Source organism: Oncorhynchus kisutch, linkage group LG19, assembly GCF_002021735.2.
Source record: "Oncorhynchus kisutch isolate 150728-3 linkage group LG19, Okis_V2, whole genome shotgun sequence".
NCBI lineage: Eukaryota > Metazoa > Chordata > Actinopteri > Salmoniformes > Salmonidae > Oncorhynchus > Oncorhynchus kisutch.
In genome coordinates, this window is record NC_034192.2 from 53,624,859 (window position 1) to 53,634,858 (window position 10,000).

Here is a 10,000-nt window from a genome sequence, read left to right on the forward strand (position 1 = left end):
TGTCGAGATTGGTGTGGAAGAACTTGACTGGCCTGCACAGAGCACTGACCTCAACCCTATCGGACACCTTTGGGATGAATTGGAACGTCGCCTGCGAGCCAGGCCTAATCGCCCAACATCTGTGCCCAATCTCACTAATGCTCTTGTGGCTGAATGGAAGCAAGTCCTTGTAGCAATGTTCCAACATCTAGTGGAAAGCCTTCCCAGAAGAGTGGAGGCTGTTATAGCAGCAAAGGCAGGACCAACCCAATGTTCAAGGAGCAGGTGTCCACATACTTTTGGTAATGTGCTGTATCTCCCACCAATCTCTTTTTCATATGCTCTCCTCTCCATCTCCCCTATCCCTCCTCTTCCAATTCTCCCTCCATGTCCATTATATCTCTTATGTCTCTTATATCGTTAATTCTCACTCAACATGTCTTCCTCTATTCACACTGAAGAAGGTCCTGGTAACATGTCTTCCTCTACTCACACTGAAGAAGGTCCTGGTAACATGTCTTCCTCTACTCACACTGATGAAGGTCCTGGTAACATGTCTTCCTCTATTCACACTGAAGAAGGTCCTGGTAACATGTCTTCCTCTACTCACACTGATGAAGGTCCTGGTAACATGTCTTCCTCTACTCACACTGAAGAAGGTCCTGGTAACATGTCTTCCTTTATTCACACTGAAGAAGGTCCTGGTAACATGTCTTCCTCTACTCACACTGATGAAGGTCCTGGTAACACATCTTCCTCTACTCACACTGAAGAAGGTCCTGGTAACATGTCTTCCTCTATTCACACTGAAGAAGGTCCTGGTAACATGTCTTCCTCTAGTCACACTGAAGAAGGTCCTGGTAACATGTCTTCCTCTAGTCACACTGAAGAAGGTCCTGGTAACATGTCTTCCTCTACTCACACTGAAGAAGGTCCTGGTAACATGTCTTCCTCTACTCACACTGAAGAAGGTCCTGGTAACAATGGAACACAATGGATCCGGAACAAATGCTACATTCCTTTCCAGAACCATTCATTATTATTAACAGTTATTTCCACCATTTTGGGGGGTAATGAGGGGGTGACCTGCCGCTCTCAGTTTCAGTTCCTTCCCATTCAAGTGGTTTCTTCAACCTAGGAGCCAATCAGGTTGCTGGTTCAGCTCCTCTGGGTCATTATTTTTAAGGCTTGGTTTGGAACTATGTCCCCCTGTGAAGCCTGGATAGGCTGGCGCTGTAATTGCACAGTCTAAGCCTACTCATGTGCATTGTTATACACAGTATGAAAGTCAGTATGTGTATGAAAGTCACAGTATGTGTATGCAAGGCATTTGCGTGCCTGTGTGTGTGTGTGTGTGTGTTTGTGTTTGTGTGTGTGTGTGTGTGTGTGTGTGTGTGTGTGTGTGTGTGTGTGTGTGTGTGTGTGTGTGTGTGTGTGTGTGTGTGTGTGTGTGTGTGTGTGTGTGTTTGTGTGTTTGTGTGTTTGTGTGTGTGTGTGTGTGTTTGTGTTTGTGTGTGTGTGCGCTTGTGCATGTGTGTGTGTCAAGTTATTCTGCATACTCAGTTTGTCTACAGTGCATGTCAAACTGCTAACAAGCCTAAATGGGTTTTTAATGACACGCTCCAAGACTCTGTACCAGTCAACTCTATATACCAACTGACTTTCACAATCCGACACTACACACACTCTCTCTCTCTCTCTCTCTCCCTCTCTCTCTCTCTCTCTCTCTCTCTCTCTCTCTCTCTCTCTCTCTCTCTCTCTCTCTCTCGCTCGCACAGACACACACACACACACACACACACACACACTCACACACACACACACATAGAAAGCACAACCTCGCAGACAAGCACATATTGGGATAGTACACTGAAAGGAACAACAGAACCAGCAGCAGCAGAGCTTGTTAATGCTATAACACACTGTCTCTAGCAGCAGAACTAGTTAACACTGTAACACTCTGCCTCTGTCCCGAGCAGCAGAACTAGTTAACACTGTAACACTCTGCCTCTGTCTCTAGCAGCAGAACTAGTTAACACTGTAACACTCTGTCTCTAGCAGCAGAACTAGTTAACACGGTAACACTCTGTCTAGTATATTGTCAATGTGTTGAAAGGACTTGTGTGTTCCTGCTCTCTCAGACTACGTGGAGTTTTCTCCTGTCTTCCTACGATACTTCGTCTCAGGTATGGCCTGTGTAGTTAGGATTGTGTCTCCCAATAGATTTATAGCTATGTTTCTATTGTTAGGTCTTAGAGATCTACAGGAGCTATGTCAGTTGTCTTTTCTTCTTTTTTCTTCTCTTGTATCTTTTTTGTCTTAGTTAATGTGTAAAGTTTCCATCCAAAGTCTCTCCTACCATGTAAAGTTGCCATCCAAAGTCTCTCCTACCATGTAAAGTCTCCCTCTACAGTCCTCCTACCATGTAAAGTTGCCATCCAAAGTCTCTCCTACCATGTAAAGTCTCCCTCTACAGTCCTCCTACCATGTAAAGTCTCCCTCTATAGTCTCTCCTACCATGTAAAGTTGTCATCCAAAGTCTCTCCTACCATGTAAAGTTTCCCCTCTAAAGCCTTTCCTACCATGTAAAGTCTCCCTCTAAAGTCTTTCCTACCATGTAAAGTTTCCCTCTAAAGTCTCTCCTACCATGTAAAGTTTCCATCTAAAGTCTTTCCTACCATGTAAAGTTTCCCTCTAAAGTCTCTCCTACCATGTAAAGTTTCCCTCTATAGTACCTCCTACCATGTAAAGTTTCCCTCTAAAGTATCTCCTACCATGTAAAGTCTCCCTCTAAAGTCTCTCCTACCATGTAAAGTATCCCTCTATAGTCCCTCCTACCATGTAAATGTTCTCCTGACAGTTTAGTTTCAGGGAAAGGAGTAATTAAAGAGGAGAACAGCAGTGTAGTGAAGATTCAGCAGACACTTTTAATCTGGATAATTCCAGTTTTGGTTACCGTCCGTCCTTACATAGGCCTGATGAGTCATGATTAACCCAGCCAGCCAACACAGCTGTCTGATACTTCACTACAACACACAATTATTCAGATCCTTACAGAGCAATTTGTGTGTGTGTTTGTGTTTTCACGTGCTTGTGCGTGTGTGTGAGCGTGCACATTTGTGTGTGCAGGCATGTGTTCCTGAGGGTGTGTGTTTTCCCTCCTCTTCTTTACCACCAGCTGATTGGGAGCAATTACATCCCATCCTATCCTACAATGGTATCTTTAATTAGTATTGAGGATACATTGGTCCCTTTTCCCTTAATTGCTTTCTCCTCAGTGTTACATTTAATTTGGCTGCAGCGGGTGTTATTGATCCTCTTTGATGTGCTTTCATTTGGATAATTGTATATATTTATTTCAGATGTGACAACTTGTTTAGTTAATTTTTCTTTTGGGCCATTTCATGAAAGGGGGCAGGGGCTTTACTGCATCAAATGGACACTGTAGTGTCCTGCAGTAGTCGTAGGTTTCTCTAGTCTACAACAGAGGGTGAACAGTGAATAGTAGATATGGAGGAGAAACTCCAAAGCCCAAGGAATGTCTCATGAAGGGTAATGAGGAACAGCATAGGAACAGTATAGGAACCTGAACATAAAGGAACAGTAACAGTAACAGTATAGAAACAGTACAGGAACAGTATAGGAACAGGAACAGGATAGGAACAGTACAGGAACAGTATAGGAACAGGAACAGGAAAGGAACAGGAACAGTATAGGAACAGTAACAGTAACAGTATAGGAACAGTACAGGAACAGTATAGGAACCTGAACGTAAAGGAACAGTAACAGTAACAGTATAGAAACAGTACAGGAACAGTATAGGAACAGGAACAGGAACAGCATAGGAACAGGAACAGGAACAGCATAGGAACAGGAACAGGAACAGGAAATTAACAGGAACAGGAAAGGAACAGGAACAGTATAGGAACAGGAACAGGATAGGAACAGTACAGGAACAGTATAGGAACAGGAACAGGAAAGGAACAGGAACAGTATAGGAACAGTAACAGTAACAGTATAGGAACAGTACAGGAACAGTATAGGAACCTGAACGTAAAGGAACAGTAACAGTAACAGTATAGAAACAGTACAGGAACAGTATAGGAACAGGAACAGAAACAGCAGAGGAACAGGAACAGGAACAGCATAGGAACAGGAACAGGAACAGGAAAGGAACAGGAACAGGAAAGGAACAGGAACAGTATAGGAACAGGAACAGGATAGGAACAGTACAGGAACAGTATAGAAACAGTACAGTAACAGTATAGAAACAGTACAGGAACAGTATAGGAACAGGAACAGGAAAGGAACAGGAACAGTATAGGAACAGTAACAGTAACAGTATAGGAACAGTACAGGAACAGTATAGGAACAGGAACAGGAACAGCATAGGAACAGGAACAGGAACAGCATAGGAACAGGAACAGGAACAGGAAAGGAACAGGAACAGGAAAGGAACAGGAACAGTATAGGAACAGGAACAAGATAGGAACAGTACAGGAACAGTATAGGAACAGGAACAGGAACAGCATAGGAACAGGAACAGTATAGGAACAGGAACAGTATAGGAACAGCAACAGGATAGGAACAGTACAGGAACAGTATAGGAACAGGAACAGGAACAGTATAGGAACAGTACAGGAACAGTATAGGAACAGGAACAGGAAAGGAACAGGAACAGGATAGGAACACTAAAAGTATAGGAACAGGAACAGGATAGGAACAGGAATAGTATTGGAACAGTATAGGAGCAGGAACAGTATTTGAACAGCATAGGAACAGTATAGGAACAGGAACAGGAAAGGAACAGGAACAGGAAAGGAACAGGAACAGGATAGGAACACTAAAAGTATAGGAACAGGAACAGGATAGGAACAGGAATAGTATTGGAACAGTATAGGAGCAGGAACAGTATTTGAACAGCATAGGAACAGTATAGGAACAGGAAAGGAACAGGAACAGGAAAGGAACAGGAACAGGATAGGAACACTAAAAGTATAGGAACAGGAACAGGATAGGAACAGGAATAGTATTGGAACAGTATAGGAGCAGGAACAGTATTTGAACAGCATAGGAACAGTATAGGAACATGAACAGTATATGAATGTTGAAAGTATAGGTACAGGAACAGTATAGGAACATGAAAGTATAGGAACAGGAACAGTATAGGAACAGGAATAGTATTGGAACAGTATAGGAACAGGAATAGTATTGGAACAGTATATGAATGTTTAAAGTATAGGAACAGGAATAGTATTGGAACAGTATATGAATGTTTAAAGTATAGGAACAGGAACAGTATAGGAACATGAAAGTATAGGAACATGAATAATATTGGAACAGTATAGGAACAGGAACAGTATTGGAACAGTATAGGAACAGGAATGGTCTCGGAACAGTATTGGAACAGGAACAGTATTGGACCAGGACCAGTATAGGAACATGATCAGTACTGGAACAGTATAGGAACAGGAATGGTCTCGGAACAGTATTGGAACAGGAACAGTATTGGACCAGGACCAGTATAGGAACATGATCAGTACTGGAACAGTATAGGAACAGAAACAGTATTTGAACAGAATAGTATAGGAATAGGAGAGGAACATTTATAGGTAGAGTAACATTATAGTAACATAATAGGACCAGTAACAGTACAGCAACAGAAACAGTATAAGAACATGAAAAGGATATGAACAGTATCAGTATAGGAACCATATTTGAACAGTATAGGAACAGGAACAGTAAAGGAACATGAACAGTAAAGGAATGGGAACAGTATTTGAACAGTATAGGAACGGGGACAGTAAAGGAATGGGAACAGTATTTGAACAGTATAGGAACGGGGACAGTAAAGGAATGGGAACAGTATTTGAACAGTATAGGAACAGCAACAGTAAAAGAATAGGAACAGTATTTAAACAGTATAGGAACAGCAACAGTAAAAGAATAGGAACAGTATAGGAACAGGAACAGTAAAAGAATAGGAACAGTATAGGAACAGGGACAGTAAAAGAATAGGAACAGTATAGGAACAGGGACAGTAAAAGAATAGGAACAGTATTTAAACAGTATAGGAACAGCAACAGTAAAAGAATAGGAACAGTATTTAAACAGTATAGGAACAGCAACAGTAAAAGAATAGGAACAGTATAGGAACAGGAACAGTATATGAACAGGAACAGTATAGGAACAGGAACAGTATAGGAACAGGAACAGTATATGAACAGGAACAGTATAGGAACAGGAACAGTATAGGAACAGGAACAGTAGAGGAACAATAACAGTATAGGAACAGGAACAGTATAGGAACAATAACAGTATAGGAACAGTATAGGAACAATAACAGTATAGGAACAGCAACAGTAAAAGAATAGGAACAGTATTTAAACAGTATAGGAACAGCAACAGTAAAAGAATAGGAACAGTATAGGAACAGGAACAGTATATGAACAGGAACAGTATAGGAACAGGAACAGTATAGGAACAGGAACAGTATATGAACAGGAACAGTATAGGAACAGGAACAGTATAGGAACAGGAACAGTAGAGGAACAATAACAGTATAGGAACAGGAACAGTATAGGAACAATAACAGTATAGGAACAGGAACAGTATAGGAACAATAACAGTATAGGAACAGTATAGGAACAATAACAGTAGAGGAACAATAACAGTATAGGAACAGGAACAGTATAGGAACAGGAACAGTATAGGAACAGGAACAGTATAGGAACAATAACAGTAGAGGAACAATAACAGTATAGGAACAGGAACAGTAGAGGAACAATAACAGTAGAGGAACAATAACAGTATAGGAACAGGAACAGTATAGGAACAGGAACAGTATAGGAACAGGAACAGTATAGGAACAGGAACAGTATAGGAACAGGAACAGTAGAGGAACAATAACAGTATAGGAACAGTAGAGGAACAATAACAGTAGAGGAACAATAACAGTATAGGAACAGGAACAGAATAGGAACAGGAACAGTATAGGAACAGGAACAGTATAGGAACAGGAACAGTATAGGAACAGGAACAGTAGAGGAACAATAACAGTATAGGAACTGGAACAGTATAGGAACAATAACAGTATAGGAACAGTATAGGAACAATAACAGTATAGGAACAGGAACAGTAGAGGAACAATAACAGTATAGGAACAGGAACAGTATATGAACAGGAACAGTATTGTAACATTATATGAACAATAACAGTTTAGGAACATGAAAAGTATGGGGACAGTACAGGAACAGTATAGGAACAGGAAAAGTATAGGGACAGTACAGGAACAGGAACAGTTTAGGAACACGAAAGTATAGAAACATTGTAGGAACAGGAACAGTTAGGAACAGGAACAGTATAGGAACAAGAACAGTCTAGAAACAGTGTAGGAACAGGAACAGTATAGGAACAGGAACAGTATAGGAACAGGAACAGTATAGGAACAGGAACAGTATAGAAACAGGAACAGTATAGGAACAGGAACAGTATTGGAACAGGAACAGTATAGGAACAGGAACAGTATAGAAACAGGAACAGTATAGGAACAGGAAGAGTATAGGAACAGGAACAGTATAGGAACAGGAACAGTATAGGAACAGGAACAGTATAGGAACAGGAACAGTATAGGAACAGGAACAGTATAGAAACAGGAACAGTATAGGAACAGGAACAGTATAGGAACAGGAACAGTATAGGAACTGGAACAGTATAGGAACACTAACAGTATAGGAACAGGAACAGTATAGGAACAGGAACAGTATATGAACAGGAACAGTATAGGAACAGGAACAGTATAGGAACAGGAACAGTATAGGAACTGGAACAGTATAGGAACAGGAACAGTATATGAACAGGAACAGTATAGGAACAGGAACAGTATAGGAACAGGAACAGTATAGGAACTGGAACAGTATAGGAACTGGAACAGTATAGGAACACTAACAGTATAGGAACAGGAACAGTATAGGAACAGGAACAGTATATGAACAGGAACAGTATAGGAACAGGAACAGTATAGGAACAGGAACAGTATAGGAACTGGAACAGTATAGGAACAATAACAGTATAGGAACAGTATAGGAACAGGAACAGTATAGGAACTGGAACAGTATAGGAACAATAACAGTATAGGAACTGGAACAGTATAGGAACAGGAACAGTAGAGGACCAATAACAGTATAGGAACAGTATAGGAACAATAACAGTATAGGAACAATAACAGTATAGGAACAGGAACAGTATAGGAACAATAACAGTATAGGAACAGGAACAGTATATGAACAGGAACAGTATATGAACAGGAACAGTATAGGAACAGGAACAGTATAGGAACAATAACAGTATAGGAACAATAACAGTATAGGAACAGGAACAATATAGGAACAATAACAGTATAGGAACTGGAACAGTATAGGAACAGTATAGGAACAATAACAGTATAGGAACAGGAACAGTATAGGAACAATAACAGTATAGGAACAGTATAGGAACAATAACAGTATAGGAACAATAACAGTATAGGAACAGGAACAGTATAGGAACAATAACAGTATAGGAACAGGAACAGTATAGGAACACTAACAGTATAGGAACTGGAACAGTATAGGAACTGGAACAGTATAGGAACAATAACAGTATAGGAACTGGAACAGTATAGGAACAATAACTGTATAGGAACAATAACAGTATAGGAACAGGAACAGTATAGGAACAGGAACAGTATAGGAACAATAACAGTATAGGAACAATAACAGTATAGGAACAATAACAGAATAGGAACAGGAGCAGTATAGGAACAGGAATAGTATAGCAACAGGAACAGTATAGGAGCAATAACAGTATAGGAACTGGAACAGTATAAGAACAGGCACAGTATAGGAACAATAACAGAATAGGAACAGGAGCAGTATAGGAACAGGAATAGTATAGAAACAGGAACAGTATAGGAGCAATAACAGTATAGGAACTGGAACAGTATAGGAACAGGCACAGTATAGGAACAATAACAGTTTAGGAACAGGAACAGTATAGAAACAGGAACAGTATAGGAACAATAACAGTATAGGAACAATAACAGTATAGGAACTGGAACAGTATAGGAACAGGCACAGTATAGGAACAGGAACAGTATAGAAACAGGAACAGTATAGGAACAATAATAGTATAGGAACTGGAACAGTATAGGAACAGGCACAGTATAGGAACAGTAACAGTATAGGAACAGGAACAGTAACAGTATAGGAACAGGAACAGTATAGAAACAGGAACAGTATAGGAGCAATAACAGTATAGGAACTGGAACAGTATAGGAACAGGCACAGTATAGGAACAATAACAGTATAGGAACAATAACAGTGTAGGAACTGGAACAGTATAGGAACAGGAACTGTATAGGAACTGGAACAGTATAGGAACAATAACAGTATAGGAACAGGAACAATATAGGAACAATAACAGTATAGGAACTGGAACAGTATAGGAACAGGAACAGTATATGAACAGGAACAGTATAGGAACAGGAACAGTATAGGAAACAATAACAGTATAGGAACAGGAACAGTATAGGAACAGGAACAGTATATGAACATGAACAGTATAGGAACAGGAACAGTATAGGAAACAATAACAGTATAGGAACAGGAACAGTATAGGAACAATAACAGTATAGGAACAGGAACAGTATAGGAACAGGAACAGTATAGGAACAATAACAGTATAGGAACAGGAACAGTATAGGAACAATAACAGTATAGGAACAGGAACAGTATAGACATGGAAGTATGCAAAGACAGATCCTCATCTCAGATATCCTGAGTCATTCTGTACCTTAGCCTTCTATCGCCAGAGTTAACAGGCTGTGTTTATACTTACTGTGTGCGTTTGTGCTTGATTGCCTGCTTGAATCCTTGAACTAGTGCATGCCATGACACACACTCCTTTCTCTCACACAGGCGGTCACTTCCACACGCTGGCTGAACTTGGTGTTTGCGACCCAGCGCCTGTTCACCCTGCAGCC

The 10,000-nt window shown here is 40.5% G+C and overlaps 1 pseudogene; it reads left to right on the top strand.

Moving 5' to 3' along the window:
• Nucleotides 1-10,000, top strand: part of LOC109910198 (teneurin-2-like) — a 331,746-nt pseudogene that overhangs the window by 21,280 nt on the left and 300,466 nt on the right.